This window comes from Puma concolor, chromosome A2 (assembly GCF_028749965.1).
Source record: "Puma concolor isolate L17-30 chromosome A2, mPumCon1.1.hap2, whole genome shotgun sequence".
NCBI lineage: Eukaryota > Metazoa > Chordata > Mammalia > Carnivora > Felidae > Puma > Puma concolor.
Genome location: NC_141668.1, coordinates 72594228 through 72614901, shown reverse-complemented (window position 1 = coordinate 72614901; position 20674 = coordinate 72594228). Strand labels below are relative to the sequence as shown.

The 20674-nt window shown below is 37.7% G+C and overlaps 2 long non-coding RNA genes across 4 annotated transcripts in view; one reads left to right on the top strand and one right to left on the bottom strand.

The window, feature by feature from the left end:
• LOC112866962 (uncharacterized) overlaps window positions 1–20674 on the top strand; it is a 246530-nt gene that overhangs the window by 200825 nt on the left and 25031 nt on the right. The gene's annotated exons all lie outside the window — the stretch shown is intronic.
• Window positions 15744–17735, bottom strand: LOC147583262 (uncharacterized). The gene is made up of 2 exons (XR_015242981.1): window positions 17674–17735; window positions 15744–17160 (listed from the first exon to the last, which is right to left on the bottom strand). It is a non-coding gene; the product is annotated as an uncharacterized LOC147583262 (long non-coding RNA).

Here is a 20674-nt window from a genome sequence, read left to right as displayed (position 1 = left end):
ACTTACAAAAACACATAAATATTCCTGTTGATAGGCATTTTTCCACACTTGATGTAATATTCCTTCCCCAAGTTTATTGGAAGAAACTTTGGGGTAAAGCATTTTATTTTTTTCTTTTGATGAATCAATATAAATCGATATAACCCTACAGTTATATTTTGTGTGCATATGTTGCATATAAAATGTTCATGTATGTTGTATTGATTTTTTTTTTTTTTAACTCTCATTCTGTTTCTGTTTAGTACTTTCTACTAACAAGACACCTGGAATCTGGGGTTCTACTAATTGGGCAGCAGCTATACACAAAACACATATGAGGCAAATTTCCCTACCTTTAGAGTCATAGCACTGTGTAACTCTGAGAAGAAAATGCATTAGGAAATCTTTCCCAGACCTTAAAAAAGAAAGTGTTGTGTTTTTTTTTTTTATTCTAGTAGAAAAGTGTTCTAATATGTCTTCAGAATTTTTAAAAACTTATCACTATTTCCATGTAATGACAGCCCAATCATATATAGAGACTCCATTATCCTTTTCTTTGGTTTAACAGAGATTTCTGCTCAGAAGAATTTAGTACTAAGAGAATGGTCACCAACTTCAAAAGCTTTACACTTTAGATATATAGATACAATGATTATATACATACATGTATTTTTTTTCTGAAATGTATTGGTTGTATATTTATACAACCAGTTGTGTCTCTGGTGTTAAGTAATGTCAAGCAAACTTTGCAGTGCATGGACAAAGTTAAGCAGGATACAGAGTTTATTCAAGCTACTGCCATAAGGGAGAGAGACTGAACTCCATTCTGCAGAAAGAAAAGTTGGGAGTTCGTTAAGAGCTGCAGTGAACTAGTGGAAAAGTACTAGAAAACATTAGTGGAAGGTTGATCAGTGAGATATGTCGAGTACATTCCTGAGTTTGCAAATGTCTTCCTCTGTGATGAGGCCATATGTGTTAGCCCATCAAGGTTAGGCCCCTCTACACCCCCCCTCTACAGAGCCGGGGAGATGGGTACTATCTCCTTTGATGTTTACATTTCAAAGACATGGTTCCCTGGTCCTTAAGAAAGACATTTCTTAGGGCACCTTGGTGGCTCAGTCAGTTAAGCATCTAACTTGGGCTCAAGTCATGATCTTGTGGTTCCGGGTTCGTGAGTTTGAGCCTGCCCCAGGTTGGGCTCTGCACTGACAGTACCGAATCTGCTTGGGGTTCTCTCTTCCTCTCTTGCTGTCCCTCCTCTACTCAAGCTCTCTCTCAAAATAAACAATTTAATTTTAAGTTTTAAAAAATTAAAGAAAGAAAGACATATCCAGGGTTGTAAAACCAGCAAGAAGCTGGGCAAAAGTTTACATCATTTCAAAGGGGCAGAGAAAGAATTTATAAATTTTGTAAAGTAAATACTCTTAAGAAAAGGGAGTTCAGGGTCCTAGAGTCGGGAAGACTAAAACTTCATCAGGCTGAGGGAAACTGTAAGGCCATCTTGGTCCAGAACAAGAAAAGGGGAAATCTAAAATGAAGAAGTTACTTTTGAACAGTACCTTCAAAAAAAAAGGCATATAGCCTCTTCGGAAGGAGGGGAAAATTGTCTGAAGCTGAGATAGGGCTCTGCCAAGAGCAAGCTGACAAGTTCCATCCAAGGACTGGTAAACAGAGCCTGGAGCCAGAGAGGAAAGCCTAGTGGGGGTGAAAGAGGGGGGTGAGGATGGCCATTAGTTACAGGAAACGAGGGGGTGAAGGGCCTTGACACCTGTGATTAAGAGTGCTAATTTGGCTTAAGAGGTAATTGGGCATTGGCACAGGACTCTAAGAGGGGAAATAATGCAATCAAGGAGAAGCCAGAGGAAGATGACTGTGACAGCTGTGAGGGATTTGAGGGTGCAGAGGCTGAGGCGGGAAGACCAATAAGGAGGTCATTATCACACTGCCTGGATGTTAGAGTGTTCCACCTCCCCACTCGCTCCTTCTCTGTCCCCTTTTCTTTCATGAAGCACTTTTCCTGTCTCTGCTCCTTAATTATCTGTTCACACTCCAGTCCCTATGACCACCTTTTAAAAAATCCAACCGCCCATCTTGTTTCTTTGAAATCTCTCCACAAGTCACACTTCAGCCATGAGATTTAAGACGTAATTAAATCATCAGATCCTTAAGGCAGAAGATGTGAAGCAATAATTAAGATAGTTTCCTAAGTTTGCCTGATCATAAGACCCAAGCTGGGATTTTTTTTTAAGCAAAAGTTTTTTTTTGAGAGAGAGAGAGATGGTGGAGGAACAGGGGAGGGGCAGAGAGAGAGGGAGAAAGAGAATCCCAAACAGGCTCTACGCTGTCAGCTCAATCTCATGAACTGTGAGATTATGACCTAAACCAAAATCAAAAGTCAGCTGCTCAACCTGAGCCAGCCAGGCACGTCCTGGGATGTTGATTTTTAATACGATGTGTTTAATGTGTTTTGGGACTTTTTGAAGTATAAATTTGTGGGCCCCACTACAAACACACTGAAACAGTGTTGTCCAAGGGAAGGGTCCAGCAATATGTATTTAAAGAGAGTGCACCAAATGGTGGTTATGATCTGGCAGTTTGGGAAATGTGTTAAGGGATAGCCTGTAGCTGGTGATGCTGTGAGAGAGGCTTCATGGAAGAAGTGAGTGTTTAATGAATTGTCTTTTAGAATATTTTTCTCTCTGTTTTGGTTCCGATGGCAATAGTACATTAGGCTAATAGTGGCTGCAGAATGAATAATATTACCTGGAAAACTGGTAAAATACAGTAGAAATATGTTCCTGCCAACCATTGATTGGCTTGACAGAATAAATGCAATCAGAGAAGAATCTGCACAGCACGAGAAAGGCTGTGTAGGCAAAATCACCACGTTGGGGATGTGCCAGAGGCTGAAAGAGTGAGGCTCCGGACACACAGCTACTGAAGTACGTGTTTTTAAGGTGAATTTCTGCATCTCTTTAGCTCTATCCCAGTAGGAAGGAATATAGTAGGTCAGCATCTGGTTGAGGAAATGAGTATTACACCATACCGATACTGCTGGGTTTATATTGCTATGCACCAAGTGAATCAACACTGAAAATGCTCCTTTAAGACTTTGAACAAATGCAGAACAAAATGTCTCAAAAAAATAAGATTTAACCTGCAGTGTTATTTTAATGAGCCCAATTTTCCCCATGAGGAAGAGACATTAGTATATTCATCCTGGGCCTTCGTGAAAGCAACCTGAGGATCTGGGAAGAAAAAGTTGAAGGAAACTCTTGGACTCACACCTAAAACAAGAGGACAGTCTGGTGCCGTTTGTGCTTTTTCTGCTAAAAAGCTTACCACCCAGTGTCCTCTGCCTACAGTGCACCAGAGCTGAGTGCAGAGCAGCTGAGCAGAGAGCTGGACAGAAAAGGGCATCCAGTTTGAAGGTCAGACAAGAGTAGAACAAGATGGTGACAACTGTCACCAACATCTGTTACCTTCCGGCCAGCTCTGGTGGGACACAGCGCCCATCTGATTGTTCATGGACTCTATTTGTCAAGATTACCATTCTCTCTCTCTCTCTAGCTGATCCAGGTGTTGTCCTGCTGAAACTGAGCGATTTTCTTTTTTCAAAGTGCTACCTTCTTTTGGTCACGACCCTTACCTCATTTTCAAACAGAAACAAAATAATGAGCCATCTCTGCAGAGCTTTTCATGTCAAAAGTTCTTATTCTCGAAGCACATGGGGGAATTATGGATGCAAGGTTCATGTACAGAGTGACACGCACTATGCTAACAATAACCCCATCCTGTCCCACGGTGGAGAGCCGTCGGGATATTTAATTTGCTTTTCAAATGCAATGGAAAACTTGAAGGGCTTTTTCCCCCCTTGTATTTTCTTCTAACACAAGCAGTACAGAAGAAATGGAATCACAGAAAAAGCAGGATAGTGAAGTTCTGGTGTTTCAATCTAATGTAGACATATTCTAGAAAAGATTTTTTCAGCTTTACTGAAATACAGTTGACATGTAAGTTTCAGTTGATGTGTTGATTTGATACACTTATATATTGAGAAATGGTTACCAAGGAGCAGTAGTTAACACCTCACATAATTATTTCTTTTTTGTGGTAAGAACATGTAAGAACATGTAAGATCTCTCTTAGCAACTTTCAAGTTCATAATACACTATTGTAAAATGTAATCATCATGCTGTGCATTAGATTCCCAGAACTACTCTTTTTTTTTTCCAATTTCAGCTTAATCAAGGTATAACTGATATATATAAAATTATAAGATATTTAAAGTGTACATTGTGATGATCTGATATACATATACATTGTGAAAGGATCCCCCATCCAGTCACTTAACACATCCATCACCTCACATATTTGTCCCTTTTTTGTCTTTTGGTGAGAACATTGAAGTTTTACTCTCAGCAAATTTCAATTATACAGTGCAATGTTGTCAACTATAGTCACCATGTTTTCCATTAGATCCTCAGACCTCATTTACCTTATAGCTGAAAGTGTATACTCCTCTACCAACTGCTCCCTATTTCTCCTTTCCCTTGCCCCAGTGACTACCTTTTTAGTCCCTGTTTCTGTGAGTTGGACTTCTTTTTTTTTTTTTAATTCCACATCTAAGTGATACTATGCAGTATTTGTCTTTCTCTGTCTGGCTTATTTCTCTTAGCGTAATGCCTTCAAGTTCAGCGTGCTATCACAAATGGCAGGATTATTTTTTAAGGTTGAATAATATTCCATTATATATACAAAAGATTTTGTAATGCAGTTTGAATGTGGATGCAACAGAAAAAAAAAAAGAAATATTAAGGTATTAGTAAGAATGGTGATGGGAATAAAAGTATATATGTCTTTTTCATAATATGCTGGGTTTATCCTAGTAACTTCTGATCACTTTTAAGCATTCCATGTGTTCTTCCTTCAGTACTTGATGCTAATTGCTGATAATGCTAGTCTAGAAGACTATGCCTGTCCTCTTATTACTGTGATTAGTAAATATTAAATTAAAGTTATTAAATAAATTATTAAAACAAATATAATATTAAAATAAGTTAATATATGCCTTATTAAAGCAAATGTAATATTTGGTTATGGTATTTATGAATAAGGACTATATATTTGGATTTTGAAACATATGGAAAAAAAGTCATAAGCAAACTTAAATTGAGAGTTTAATGAGAAACTTGGGAGAATATTTCCAAAAAGTTAAAATGTATATATCCTTAATATAGGATATATTATATATATAATATAGAAAGAGCTAATACAAATTACCAAGAAATTTATTAACATCCTAACTGAAATGTAGACATATGCAGATAATACTCAGAAGGAAACTACCTATAAATAGGTTCAATGGCCAATTCCATTTTTAATAATTTGCAAATTAAAAGATGAAATATAATTACTTGAGAATATTCAAAACTGGCAAAGCTGCAGTGATTTAGGAAAACTAGTTTTGTCCAGCAAAAGTATAAATGGACATAACTTTGTGAAAAATGATTTGGGCACTGAAGTTTAGAGCTTTCCACTCAGTAGTTGAATGACTAGAATGCTATGATAGGCAATAAGTGATGTGAAATGATTCATGAACAAGAGTAATTCTCATTGAATTTTTTGTAATAATGCAAAACAGAAACACTCTAATTTCCATAAGGAAAATTGTTAAAAAGAGCTTGTAGAAGACTTAATTAAACAGGGAGATACAGTATGAAGTTGCTTACATAAATAAAATATAAAATATATGCAGATATAGTTATTATCCTAATTATATATTTTTTAAAATTTTTTTAATGTTTATTCATTTTTGAGAGACAGGGACAGATAGAGCATGAGCAGGGAAGGGGCAGAGAGAAAGGGAGACAGTGAATCTGAAGCAGGCTCCAGGCTCTGAGCTGTCAGCATAGAACCTGACGTGGGGCCTAAACTCACGAACTGTGAGATCATGACCTGAGCCAAAGTCGAACACTCAACCGGCTGAGCCACCCAGGCACCCCATATCCTAATTATATATTTTAAAATACATTTACCCATAAGATCTGTTACTTCAGGAGTATATACTTTGGAATTTCCCACATTTTTTATTTTAAAAAATATTTTTAATGTTTATATTTGAGAGAGAGAGAGACAGAGTGTGAGTAGGGGAGGAGCAGAGAGAGAGGGAGACACAGAATCCAAAGCAGGCTCCAGGCTCTGAGCTGTCAGCACAGAGCCCGATGCAGGACTCGAACCTACAAACTGTGAGATCATGACCTCAGCCAAAATCAGATGCTCAACCGATGGAGACACCCAGGACCCCCCATTTTTAAATATTACAATGGCATACACTTTTCCCCAAATTTCAGTTTTTACAGCACCTAGAACTCATTGCTCTGGTGTATACATAATGTGGGGGTTTCTTAGACCCATTTCTATCACAGAGTCAGGTCACTGCCAGACTCTCCAATCCATTTTTAGTTGGTTTAAAATTTTAATTTTCAAATGAACAACCATTAGTTTCTCTTAACCTTTCCACTGTCCCTTAATGTTCCTGGCACTAGATGCTGGTTTTCTTTACAGGATGATTTTTACAAACAAACGAAATTTTTTTTTACTTTATGATTAGAGCTCAAAGGTTGGGAAGAAAAATAATTTCTTTATCAGAAGCAAACTTCAGCTTATTCAAGAAAACTTAAAAAAAATGAATTTTAAATCTCAAGTGCAGAGAGTCTCCCAAATAAGAACATTCATTCAAAGGGGCTGGGAGGAGCAAATTATGCTGTGGTAATCCCTGTTGAAGGAGTACTGAAAATTTCATCATTGATTTATATAGGCTTAAAATTTTGTTTAACAATAGGGACGCCTGGGTGGCTCAGTTGGTTAAGCATCTGAGTCTTGATTTCAGTTCCAGTCATGATCCCAGGGTCGTGGGATGAGTCCTGGGTTAGGCTCTGTGCTGAGTGTGGAGCTTGCTTAAGATTCTTTCTCTTTCCCTCTGCCCCTCTCCCCAGGTGCACGTGCGCACTCTCTCCCTCTCTCTAAAAGAAAAATCTTAAAAAAATTTTAACCGTTGATATGTTTTGTTTATAATGATAATACATTATAATTATGTATATATTATATAATTTACATATTATAATTATAATCCTAAATCAACCTTTGCTTCTGGCCCTAAAAGATAGTATAGATTAGTGGGTAAAAGCACTAATTTTGGAACCCTGCTGCCTGGTTTATATACTGGTTCTGTTAAGATGATCTGGGTAATTTTAAGTAAGTTATTTATCCTCCCTGTGCTTCAGTTTTGTCATCTGTAAAATGGGCATGATCAGAGTACCTACATCATCAGGTTGTCCTGATGATCAAATGAGTTGACAGCCGAATAGTGTTGTGTAAGTGTTCACTATTCTAAGTAAATGTGTTCTAGAATGTTCTGAAAGCTAAATGGTCTGAAATTTAAAAATTAGAACCAATTTTGGATAATAGAGATTCTCAAGGACTGATTTAAAAAGCATAATACTACTGCTAATTAGTTAAATCATTTATTTGGTTTTTACCATGTGCTAGAGATCATTCTAATCACTTTACATATATTTATTTAATTATTACAGAAAATGTTATGAGTTATGTGTTATTACCCCATTTTTAGACAAATAAACTGGAAAAACACAGTTTTAGAAACTTACCTAAGGTTACAGAAGAAGGAATTCAGACACCAGCATTTGAAGTCAGGTCTTCGTGACTCCAAGATCAATGTTCTTAATCATTATGGGCAATTAATTTTTCTGGTAAGGATCATAAATTAGCCCTATCTATAACTAAAATATTGTTTATTTCATAATTTAATATGTAATACTCAAATTTTGTCTGAAAATTAGTAATTAATTTTTTTTAACGTTTATTTATTTTTGAGACAGGGAGAGACAGAGCATGAACAGGGGAGGGTCAGACAGAGAGAGAGACACAGAATCTGAAACAGGCTCCAGGCTCTGAGCTGTCACCACAGAGCCCGATGCGGGGCTCGAACTCATGGACCGCGAGATCATGACCTGAGCCGAAGTTGGACGCTTAACCGACTGAGCCACCCAGGCGCCCCTGAAAATTAGTAATTAAAGATTAGTTAATGTTGCTTATTATTTCAGTTAAGTGGTCATTTATTATAAACAATCATTAAATTTTAGCCATGCCTATTAAAAATCTAGCTGTTTAGACAATACAGCATAGCCCTATCACTATATTTCTGTGGTGACTTTTACCAAAAGGCAGTGCTAGAAGAAAACAAACAGCCCCTGATGGCTTACTGTCACACACTCAAACCCATACAACCATGAGAAGATATAAAAATTACAATGATATTGTTCCTGGCATGAATGCATCATATTGCTTTGTAGTTTGCTGTTCCATGTATACTGATGTACTATTTTTTTAAAAGAATGAAAATAATAAACCTGGTACAGTACCTTGAATATTCAGGTAGTCTGAACCCAGTGGAGTGGAATGTCTATTGAGTGACCCATTTCAAGGATTCACAGTGAGGAATGTTCTTATTCTGGGAGTGGGTATCAAGCTCCAGTCCCCCTTCCCAAATATATGTGGATTAATGGGACTTCAAAATGAAGGACTAGAGAAGAAAAAGTCCCACGTACTGATTTAAGCTGTTAATGAGCAGTCAGGGAAGAGACACTCACCTTGGGACATCAGCAACACCTCTCAAGGATGTGCCCAGTATTCTAAACAAAACATCCTTGGAAAACTCTTCATTACTAACAAAAGAACTAGCCAAAGATTGGCAAGGCCTTGAAATTATCTTGTCCCTAATATAAATTGTAACCTCTTCATTAAAAGCATCAGAATATGTTCTAACGAGGAGTTTTCAGCTTAGAGTGGCTGTTCTGCCACTCTCCATGTTGAGACCATTCCAGGGAGAGTAGATTCTATGATTAAGGTGATTAAGGTAATCAGCTAGGCTGATTCAGACACTCAATCCAGCTGCTGCCAGTGGACCTGCTGGTAATCACCAGAAGAGTGCACTTTGGAGGAGAATTTTTCTGTACAAGTGCTCTTGTGTTTGTTCAAGTTGAAACTAAGTTGGAGAAAGAACTGTGCTTGAAAGTTTTCTAAGCTGTACAGACTACAACTTTCATTAGAGTGTATCCCTGACCAAAAGGCCCTGACCACACGCCAGGGGTTTTGCTTCTGAGGTCTGCATCCCTTTCTCATAAACTGTTTTTGCACACAATGAGCCCTGGATAAATTGTTGTTATAAGGGGACTAAAAAACTCCAACTGTAATTTATCAAGACCCCTTAAATCTTATGTTTCTATCATCAAGACCACCATCTTTATGAGATGACTTGAGAATTGATGAAAGTTACCACCCTTTGGTAATTTTGTTTTAATCAAGTACTGCGATTTTTGCTAGCCATATTGACAAAGTTCCTCTTACCCAAAAGTTCTAGTCCCAGTACCCTTCTCTTCTGTCTACACAGATATTCCTACTTATGGAAGCCCTTCCATTTTTTTCATCTTAGAGCTGGAAGAAAACTGAGAGATAATTTAATCCAACCACCTTACAACACAGACCTGTGTTTCCCAATATAGTAGCCACTAACCAGCCACATGGTGGCTCTCTTAATATAAATTGGTTAAATTAAATTAAAAATTCAGTTCATCGGTTGCAGTAGTCACATTTCCAGTGTTCAATATCCATATGCAGCTAGTGGCTGCCATATTGAACAGTAAAAATTTAGAATATTTCTTTCATCACAAAGTTTTGCTGGATAACACTGACAGAGACTAAGGATGGTTCTGCTAGAGCCACATGATTACAGATGGTATATAAAGGATCTTTTTTAACAGCTATTTATGATTTTTGTGTGTATTAGAAATTGTATAACTTACAGCTCAAAGCCATTTTTTTTCATGGTCAGGTATTATTGCTGAGGATAAAAGCTAAAATATACATTTAAGATGAGAGTTGGTTCATAGAAAAATACAGTGAAAAGGTTACTTAGATCTGACAAAATTGTGAAAATGTCAGGTAGATGAGGGAGGTTTGGGAAGCTGGGGATTAGATTTTAAAAATAAAAATAAAAATAAAAAATGAGTAGACCTTCCAGTATTATCTGGGAGCATCTTATGTCCTCCTAACAAAGATTATCAGATAAAGTGACTAAGACAGAATGGGCAGTGAGATGTACAGCAAGGAAACTTTCTCAGGGCAGAGGAATGTACATAGGGAGAGTAGCCTAAATAAGCAGAGGGACCACGGTAGTGTAAGGGGAAGGAGCACAAAGGCCAAAGTGCCTGTGCATGTCAGGCACTTTGGGGGACAGCACAAATAAGGAGAGAGAGTACAGATTTCCAGTTTGGGCAGAGTCAAGAGCCTCATGGAATCATTCACAGTTATTTACAGAGTTTTGAGTTTTGATGTTTATAGTGAATGTCTAATATGAGCACATTTCCAAAACTCTCAAAACTATAATCTTCCTTGCTACTTTCACTGGCTGCAGTAGAAATTTTATTAGAGAAGATTTGAGTGGAAAGATAAGAGCAATCACAATAAAAGATTATATAATCTCCTAAGTAAATTTTCAAATTTACTGATCCTTGAGCTAATCCAATAAAACCTTCCAATCTTGCCAACTCACATTTTGGGGAGCTACAAGTGTTGATGGTGCTCCTCCAATGGTCTATCAAACAACCCCAAGTGTTCATTACATGGTCAGCATGGTGCTACAAGAGGCTGTAACTCACACATTTCATTTCACTTTCCAAATCCAACATCCCCTGGAGAATATTCAGTACTTTTAGCCAGATTCAAGAAGTCCAAAGAATCTAAGGATCAAACTGACAGTGTATACATAGAGGGTAGAAGCAGTGCCTTCACAGCAAGCATGAGCAAAAGCAGCAGAGGAAGAGCTGTCTTCCTTCAGAAGCTAACAGACAAATGTCATCAACAATATATCCTCAAAGAAGAAGCTGGCAGCTGTTGCAGGCACATGAGAAGTTGCCCCAGGAATTCTAGAAACATTTGGATGGATTTTTGGAGGGAAGAAAACAAGGTGTGAGGTACCATGATTTTGAAGATGGAAGTAACTGGCCAGCAAAATCTGATTGTAAATGTTAACACAACCTGACTTGTCACCACAGAAATGCACATTCTCAGGCTGATTGCGTTGCACTTGGCAAACATGTCTGCCCTTAATCTCACACAAACCCTGTGAGAGTGTTATCCCCTGTGAGGTATCATTGTCATTTCACACTAGAAGGTCATGAGATCCAGAGGAAGTATGTTATTCAGCTTGGCCTATCCCACAGAACTAAGTCCATGCCCTTAATCTCACTGCTATTTTAAGAAGATAAACTAGAGCCTTCACTTTCAGGGAGCAGGGGGTGGGTAAGTTAGCACACGCAATAGATAAAGACCTTTTGAGTCACTGGGGCTGAGAGGCATTCAGACTGCATTTTATCTAGGATTGGTTCTGCTTCCTGTATGTAAGCACTGAGAACCCCTCTAGGTCCAAGGATTAGTATGAAAAAGCAAAACTCAAAAGCCTAATGCCTATTGCTTCCCTTCCAGAAAATCTTTATCACAAAAGATGGACATATACTGATGGGCATATACTGAGCCCCACTAAAGGTGGCCTATTCTAATAGAAAAGAACCTGTTCTAAAGAGATAGCATCAGAAAAAAAGTCATTATGTAGTATGATCAAAAGGCTCCAATTTGCATTTGCCTAAAAAGATCTTCCTACTTGGCTGTTATTGGGTCTCACGTTCACACCAGAAAGGAAGAAACTATTCCTTTTGAGTTTGCTTTCTCTTTTTGAAAAAAAAATGGAGAATTTTTTCTTTTCTTTTTGGCTGTATAGCAACCATTTTCCCTCTCTAACATACCCAGGTATCATATTTCTTTAGAGGAATTAACTTCACCCCTCCCTTGTGGGCAGAACAGCAAACCCAAGTGCCTGTCCTCCTGCTATGGAAACCCAAGAGACTCCTCCTGCCAAAACTTCCCCTCATTATCGTAACCACCACCATCCCACCTCCACCAGCCGAGCAGTGGGCATATGACCCAAGGTTGGCCAGTTGAACTTTCCTAGGATTTTGAATCTTAAGCTGAGTTGTCCAAAGAGGGAAGAAACAGAGTCCACTCTTTCCAGCTGCAGTGCCTGGGATAGACTCGAGCAGTCCCCATCACTGAGACCTTTCAAAACTGCCTTGTTCCTTTTCAGTGGATTCTATTTTTCACTTAAGTAAGTTTCTGTTATTTGTTAACTGTTATGGGTTGAATTATGTCCCTTTAAAACATGTATGTTGAAATCCTAATCCCTGGGACCTCAGAATATGCCCTTATTTGGAAATAGGATCCTTGTAGATGTCATTAGTTAAGAAGAGGTCACGCTGCAGTAGGGTATGCCCCTAATCCAATATGACTGGTATCTTTATAAATAGAGAAATTTGGACACAGACACACATGCAGAAAGAATGCCATATGAAGATGAGGGCAGAGGTCAGGGTGATGCTTCTGCAGGCCAAAGGACATCCAAGATGTCGATCTTGATCTCTGACTTCCAGCCTCCAGAACAGAGACAATACATTTCTCTTGTTTAAGCCACTCAGTTTGTGGTACTTTGTTACAGCAGCCTTAGCCAACTAATGGAGTAACCAAAACACCTAACCTGACTTTTCTTTTTCAAAGGTGAATATTCCTGGGGAGTTTAAGGGAACACATTTGCATGAAGTTGTTGGTTAGGAAAGACCTGGATAGCCCAAGGAGAGGAGTTGCTAAACTGGGCAAATCTACCTAGAAAGTTAACAGGCTAGCCTCTAAATTTAAATATGAATATTTCATAAAGTGCCTGTTTTCCCTGCACTCACAGAAAAAAAATTAATGAGAACAAGGAGATGATTTTCTTTTTTTTTTTTTTTCAACATTTATTTATTTTTGGGACAGAGAGAGACAGAGCATGAACAGGGGAGGGGCAGAGAGAGAGGGAGACACAGAATCAGAAACAGGCTCCAGGCTCTGAGCCATCAGCCCAGAGCCTGACGCGGGGCTCGAACTCACGGACCGCGAGATCGTGACCTGGCTGAAGTCGGACGCTTAACCGACTGCACCACCCAGGCGCCCCAAGGAGATGATTTTCAAGTTAACAGATAAAGAAAAGGTTGGAAATAAATAATAACACAATTTGAATAGTTCGAGTTTGAGAAAAGGTATATGAGGCACTACTGTCAGGAGAAGTTTCTCTGTTACAAGATTTAAGTTTTTTGCTTTTACTTGTTGTTTAAAAAATTATGGATTATATTCACTATTCTCTTGTTGATACCTTGATATAATGTTAGCATCTGCTCTGAGTCAGATGTTAATATGGTGTGGGCAGAAGGCCTAGGTTTGATCTGATTAAGGTAACTGACTTTATCTTTTTAGTGCCCACGGATTAATGGTCCCCAATTAACTCTTATTTTTTCAGCAAATATCTATTGAGTATATACCCTGGGACAGGATAGGCTGGTGAATAAGCAGCAGGTTTTCAACTCTACCTGGGAGGGAGCAGCAAATGATACAGGAATTAATGGTCAGGTGTACTGTTAGGAAGTTACATTTCATCTGCCAGGTGAAGGTCAAGTGACATTTAGCAGGTCCAAAGCATGGTACGGTATCTGAGGGAGGAGTGTCTCCGGCAGAATAGAAGGTACTATGGAAGACTAGAAGTGAAAGAGAGTCCTTTGGCAATATGGATACACTGAAAGAAGTTCATCGTGGCCAAGAGATGAGGTTAGAGTGACCAGGAAAGCTAATTAAGGGGTCTGAATGATCCTAATGGTAACATGAGAAACCATCAGAGAATTTCAATCTGGGAGGTGACTTGATTAGATTCGCCTTTCTTAAGATCATTCTAGTAGCTGTTTGGAGAATGACACATGGAACAACTAGTCTAGGTGCACAGAAAACGATTAAAAATCTGTTGGTGTGGTGAGAAAGACAGAGAGAGATTAAACTAGGAGAGTGGCCATGGAAAAGAAGAGGGTGTTACCTCTGGAAGAGAGAACATGCTATGTCACCTGACTGGGAAGGTTGCATTTCATACCAGTTTGCTCAAGACTGCCATTCTTGCTTGTTGCCTGTGGGCTCCATGAGGATGTATGATAGCTCCAATATGTCTCACTACTAAAGACAGTGAGCCTCCTGATAGATATCCCCATAATATTTGGATGGGAACTCTATGACTACTGGCAGATGCCCAACAGATCGTCTGTGATCTGGTCCATTTACCCCTTGAAGCATAGCATGTCTGGCATACTTACAGCCCCCAACTCATCTACTTTGTCCAGACAACTTTTAGAACCAGGAAATGTTGGATTAGGAAAAACTAGGGTGTGTATCTTAGACCCAGGTCACACTTTATCTGTGGGTTCTGTCACTTCTCTCCCAAATTGCCTTTTCTTTCTTTTCAGCAGTACAGGGGTGGGTAGCAAGTCTACTGGCTAAGCAAAAATCCAACCGGGAAACAAAATGAAAGTGAGGTGCAGCCATTCTCAGGAACACTGAGTTTCCCAAAAGGGAATTCACAGAAGTTCTCTTCTGTTGATTAGGGGTAGGGAGAGTTGTGTTGGTAAGGCTTATTTTCTGCAGAAAGTTGTTTGGTCCCAGCAACTGTTGGCTCCTTGCATTCAGAATTCTAGGTAACTGGTAACTTTCCTGCACAGATTTGGGCCTTGCTGCAACTCAGAGCAAAAATTAAAATTCTGCTCAACCTCTTGTTATAATAGCTCAAACATTTTATTACAAAATTCTTTGGGGCCCTAAATGTGGGAATATAAAATTTTAGCAGGACATTTAAAAAATGGCAGAATGGGTTAGGTATCTACCTTCTGAAAGCATTTGATTGAGCTATGTGGTCTTAAGTATTGAAATGCTTATACTTGGTAGGCAGTGACTACTCTAAGTACTGTATTTACATATACATATAATATGTGAGATTGGCAAAGAAGAGGCAGAACTAACTGAAAGAATGGCATTTAGGGTATGATCAGGAAAAAAGAAAACTGACTTGTGTGGCTGTCTTACCTCCAAATCATCAATCTCAATTTTTATTTTTTATCAAGAGTTGATCTATAGACCAGATCTGGGTGTCAAGAAAAGAAATTTTAAGGCCATATTTGAATTCACTGAAGTTTAAGTTCCAAAACTTTGCACCCATCTAAAGTGGTATCGCACTCAAGTGGACTTTGAGTTCTCAATACAATTAAGGCTGATGCTTCTGGCTGTATTTCTGAGGTCACCATGCTTACGTGGCTGATTAGATTCCACTCCTGAGAACAGATACTAAACACATTTCCAATGACAGCAATTGCTTTAAACTCTTTAAAGCTTTCAAAATAGAGAATGTTTCATTTAGAACTCTTAGTTAAAATAATTAGCAATTAAGACTCCAGGAAATTACATTTAAATCACTCCTGTAGAATCCTTGAAAAGTTCCACACCAATTCAGAAGTTCCTGTATGATAAAAGAATAGATTGTTCATTGTTTAAGTTTATGAACTTCTTTTCCCCCAGCTTTTTATTAAATCTAACGTAACTTGAATGTAACTCTAACTGAGCACTAAGTTCTGGGTAGGTATTGTTCCAGGATCCCTGAACTGGTGAAGAGGCATACCTACTGGGATATTTTCTTTGGCCGTTTGACTAATAATGGCTCCTCTTCAACTTCATCCTAAGATAGGAGTACCACTTCTATCACAGATCCAAAGATTTTGAAACACCCTTCCTCATTACATAAAACAAACAACTTTTTTTTTTTTAATTGCAGCAAAGAGGGAACTAAAGCCCATACTTTACACAGTTTCACAAGACACATTGCAGGGGGGAAAGTGACTTAAGAAGGATCAACAGTATTCTAGGGTCTTGGTGGACCTCTAATTCCTGGTAGAGGGGGTCTAATTCCTGGAGGGACATGCCTATTGGCATCCTTCGAGCAGGGGAAAGCCCAGTTGGTGGGCCTTTGGGTGGTCTCATCCTAGGTGGAGGAGCCATAATGCCTGGAGGTGGTAACGCTCAGCCCACAGGGTGCATGGTCTTCCCCCTCCTGATGGATATTGAGTTGAGGCTGCAGCAATGCTGGTAGCTACTACAGTGCCTCTTCCCTGTGGAGTCATGACCTGTTGGGATGGCCCCCAAGCCCTCAGACAAGCAGTTCTTTCATCAGCTGGAATTTAAGAGGTGACTGAGAGCTGCTGTTGTGAACTTGTGACAATGCTGTCTTTGGTTCTGCTCTACCCTCCTCTGTCCACTCTTTCCCTTATTCAGGATCCATTATTCCCAAGCATACAGTGCCCTATGCATCCTTCTAAAGGACAAGGATCCCTCCTAAGGCAGTGCTTTCAACACTCTGGCTCAATCCTGGCTTACCTTTTCATCAAAACTACCAGCCCTGTGTCCCAGAATCTTTTAGGAAGCCAGGAATTTGACATACTTATCTTAAAGTTTATTTCTACCAAGACATTTACATGAACAGTTGCTTTCAAATTTCAACCTTCAGTACCTTAATCTGAAACAGTGCCACTCTGGCAAAGACAGAGGAAGAGATATTCGGACATGGAGGAGTCCTTTGGCTCTTCCTCAGTTCATATATTCCAATCACCATTTAGTTTTATAACTGACTTCACTCATGTGTTTCATAAAATTACAAAACCTTAGAGCTGGAAAGGATTTAGTGGTAAGTCAACACCTCCACTTTAAAGATAAAGAAACAAAAGCACAGAAAAGTTAAGAAAATAGTTCCACAGTTACAGCCAGCTAGGACTCCTGGCTCCAATTCTGACACTTGTCCCCTTATCTCTTAGACTCTGTTAATGAGCTTTCCAAAAAATATATATGTGTACTGCTAATTCTTTTTGTCTGTGATTCCCAATTGGATGAGGTGAGATGGGGTTGGAGAGAGCATATATACGCATTTCCAAAAGGCATGCTCAGATTTAAGAAGCATAATTAATATCAGAATATACTTCCAAATTGGGAAAATGAAAATGCTATTACTTTGATAACAAAAATTACAAGCAGTAAATCGTAACAAAATAATGGCAGGTAACAATTCCATTCTATGCTTGTCAGTGATTCTCAAAGACTGATGATGATGGGGACTGGAGACACATCAAACCCTCCACAGAAGAGTGAGGCACTTAGCTTCATCTGAAATATATAAAATATTTTGGCTATTTATCTTTTGAAAAATTTGGTTCCAATTCTGAAATGTTTCAAATACAAAAATACAGAAAAGGCATAACTTCACATATCTCCCCACCGTATTCAAAATACGTTGTTCGATCACATTTGCTTATTATGTCTCTTTATTGTTTGACTTTTTTTAAAGATGTAAAACATACAGGCACAGATAAAGTTCACCAGCAGTGTGCCTTCCTTCCCCTCTCTTTGAGTGATACCACCCTGATAAAGTATGTATATATCTTTGCCTTTTAAGTTATTCCCTTCTACCACATATGCATGGATGCATAAATAATGCATGTTGTTATTTGGTGTGTTTTTAAATTTTATTTTAACTGATACTACTAGTGCCTGTATCTTTTTATAACTTGCTTTTTTCATTAAAGATTCATGAGGTTTTTTTGATAATGGTATATGTAGATCTAGTCAATTCATTTGAACTGCTGTGTAGTATTCCTTGCATAAGTAAACCCAACTTACCTCTCTAGTCCTCTAGAAGGGACAGTTAGATCGTTTTCACTTTTTCACAGTTGTAAACAGTCCTGCAATGAAAATTTTGAAGTACAACTCCTTGTGTACACGTGTGAGAGTTTTTCTAAGACGTATAACTAGAAATAAAATTTTAGGATACATGTGTTTCCATGCATACTAATTAATGAAATACTGTTTTCCACAACATGTGGAAATTGTGGTTGTGACAATTTATTCTCCTGCTGACATTACCTAAGTCCTGTTTCTCTACACGCGTACCAACATTTGATGATATCAGACTTGTCTTTCTTATCTCTTGGGGATGAAATTGTTTCTACTACTATTTTAATTTGCATTCCCTATATAACAACAAAGTTGAGTGTATTTTCATATATGTATAAAGTACTCCACTTTTCCCTTTTACAAACTGCTTTTTCATATCCTTTACCCATTTTGTAAAAGATTGTTTTTCTTTTCTTTATTGATCTATAGAAGACCTTATGTATTCTGAATACTATTCCTCTGTTACTTATATATATGGAAAATATCTTTTCTCAGTGTAGGTTGTTTTGTTTTATTTATTATTTATTTATTTATTTAGTTCTGTTAATGGTGTATTCTGACATGCACAGGTTTTTAATTTAATGAAGTCAAATTTTTCACGGTTTTCTTTTATTTTGCTATTCTTTGTTCTTTAAATTAAAAAATATTTAATGTTTTATTTATTTTTGAGAGAGAAAGAGAGACAGAGCGCAAGCAGGAGAGGGGCAGAGAGAGAGGGAGACACAGAATCCGAAGCAAGTTCCAGGCTCTGAGCTGTCAATACAGACCTCGACCATGAACCATGAGGTCACGGCCTGAGCTGAGACTTAACTGACTGAGCCATCCAGGTGCCGCTTTTGTTGTTTAAGTAATACCTCTATCCTGAAGTCATATAATATTGTTCTGTATTCTTTCTTGAAATTTTTAAAGTTTTGATTTTTACATTTAGTATTCAGTCCATCTGCAGTTTGTTTTTGTGTATAGTATTAAGTAGGAATCTAGCGTTCTTTTCTCTATGGACTAGCCTATTGTCCCAGTACCATTTACAGACCAGCCCAAATTTCCCTTTTACATTGGTAAGGCTACTCCACTTTATGCGAAGTTCCTACACAGGGATGAGTGTCTTTAGGCACTCCCTTCTCTTCCATTGAATTCCCTCCATGTCAGTAACACTGTTTCGTTTAATATAATAATATAAAAGTTTACTTCTCCTGGGATAGGGCTCTTCTTTTTATTCTCCTTCTTCTCCTGGTGCCTTATTCTTCATGTCTTTCCATAAAATTATTTTAGTCCATTCTCAGTGCTTCTTACTCTTGTGTGACATTTCGAGTCATCTTATAAAGTCCTGTGAAATTAAATTTATTTTATATGTTAATTAGAGAATTACCATCCTTTTAATATTAAGTTTTCCAATCTTTGCACATGTCTTCTCTCTGTGAATTTAACTCCTCTTTTACGTCCTTTAAGTAAAATTTTGTAATTGTCTTCGTAAAGATATTGCACTTCTCTTGCTATATTTACCTTTAGGTACATTTACTACATTTTATGAAGGATATGAACATACACTACTGATTTTGTACATAGGTCTTATATCTAGAAATCTAGATGAACTATTATTGGTACTAATAGCTTGTAGAGTTTCCTACATTTTTCTTTTCTTTTTTAAAATATTTATTTATTTATTTTGAGAGAGAGAGAGCATGAGAGCAAGTGGGGGAGGAGCAGAGAGAGAGAGAGAGAGGCAGAGACAGAATCTTAAGCAGACTCCGTGCTGTCAGTGTGAGGCTCCATCTCACAACTGTGAGATCATGACCTGAGCTGAAATCAAGAGCCAGACCCTTAGCCCACAGAGCCATCCATGTGCCCCTTCCTACATTTTTCTCTGAGACGGTTATATCATGAGCAAAGTCTACTTTTTTCTTTCTGATTTTTTCACATTGAAAAAGTTTTAAATAATTAATTTGTCTTACTGCACTGGCTAAAGTCTCCAGTACAAAATGAAAATGTAGTGATAGCAAGCATCATTTACAAGGAATTTAATAGAACTTCTAATGTTTCCCCATTAAATATAATTCTGCTGTAAGTTTTTGGTTGGTATTCTATCAACCAAAAGTCTACCAGATTAAGGAATTCTCTTCCAATTCTAATTTTAGTTAAATGTCTGGATTGCTTTTTTTTTTTTTTTTTTACCCTGAGTAGGTACTGAATTGTATCAAATCATGTTTTTAATCTGTTGAGATATTTATGTTTTTCAACCTCAATTTCTTTATATAATGAATAAAATTAATAGATTTGTTTAATTTAAACCATCTTGGTATTTCTAAAATGAAATATTGATATCCATTTTAATACACTGTTGGATTTGTTTTATGAATATTTCATTTACGATTTTGCATCATTGTCACAAATGATATCAGCCAACAGTATTCCTTTGTGGTACTACAATTCTGACAAGTTTGGATTTCCAATGTTTACTGCACTCATTCCATGAGTGCTAAAGCATCTTCATTCTACTCTCTGGAAGAGTTTGTCTAAAAAAGTCATTATATATCTTTCTTAAATGTGTAGAACTTGGCTGTAAAACCCTCTGTTTGATTAACTTTATTTGCATTTATTTGTAACTATGATTCAATTTCTTTAACAGTTATAAAACTATTCATCTTCTGTGTAGTCATTTTGGTAAATTTGGTAATTTTTCTAGAATTTTATTTTTTTGACTAAAGCTTTCAAATTTATCTCCATATAGTTTCTGAATACACACACACACACATACATTCAATCTGCAATTGTCCTTTTTGTTCCAAATATGATTTACCTCTGCCCACCTTCTGTTTCTTTATTATTGTTGCTCAAAGTCTTCCTATTTTGTCTTTTCAAAGAACCAGTGTTTGCTTCTATTGACACTATCATCCCCCCCTTTTTTTCTCTGTTTTATTCATTTTGTTATTTCACTAGATTTTACTTAATT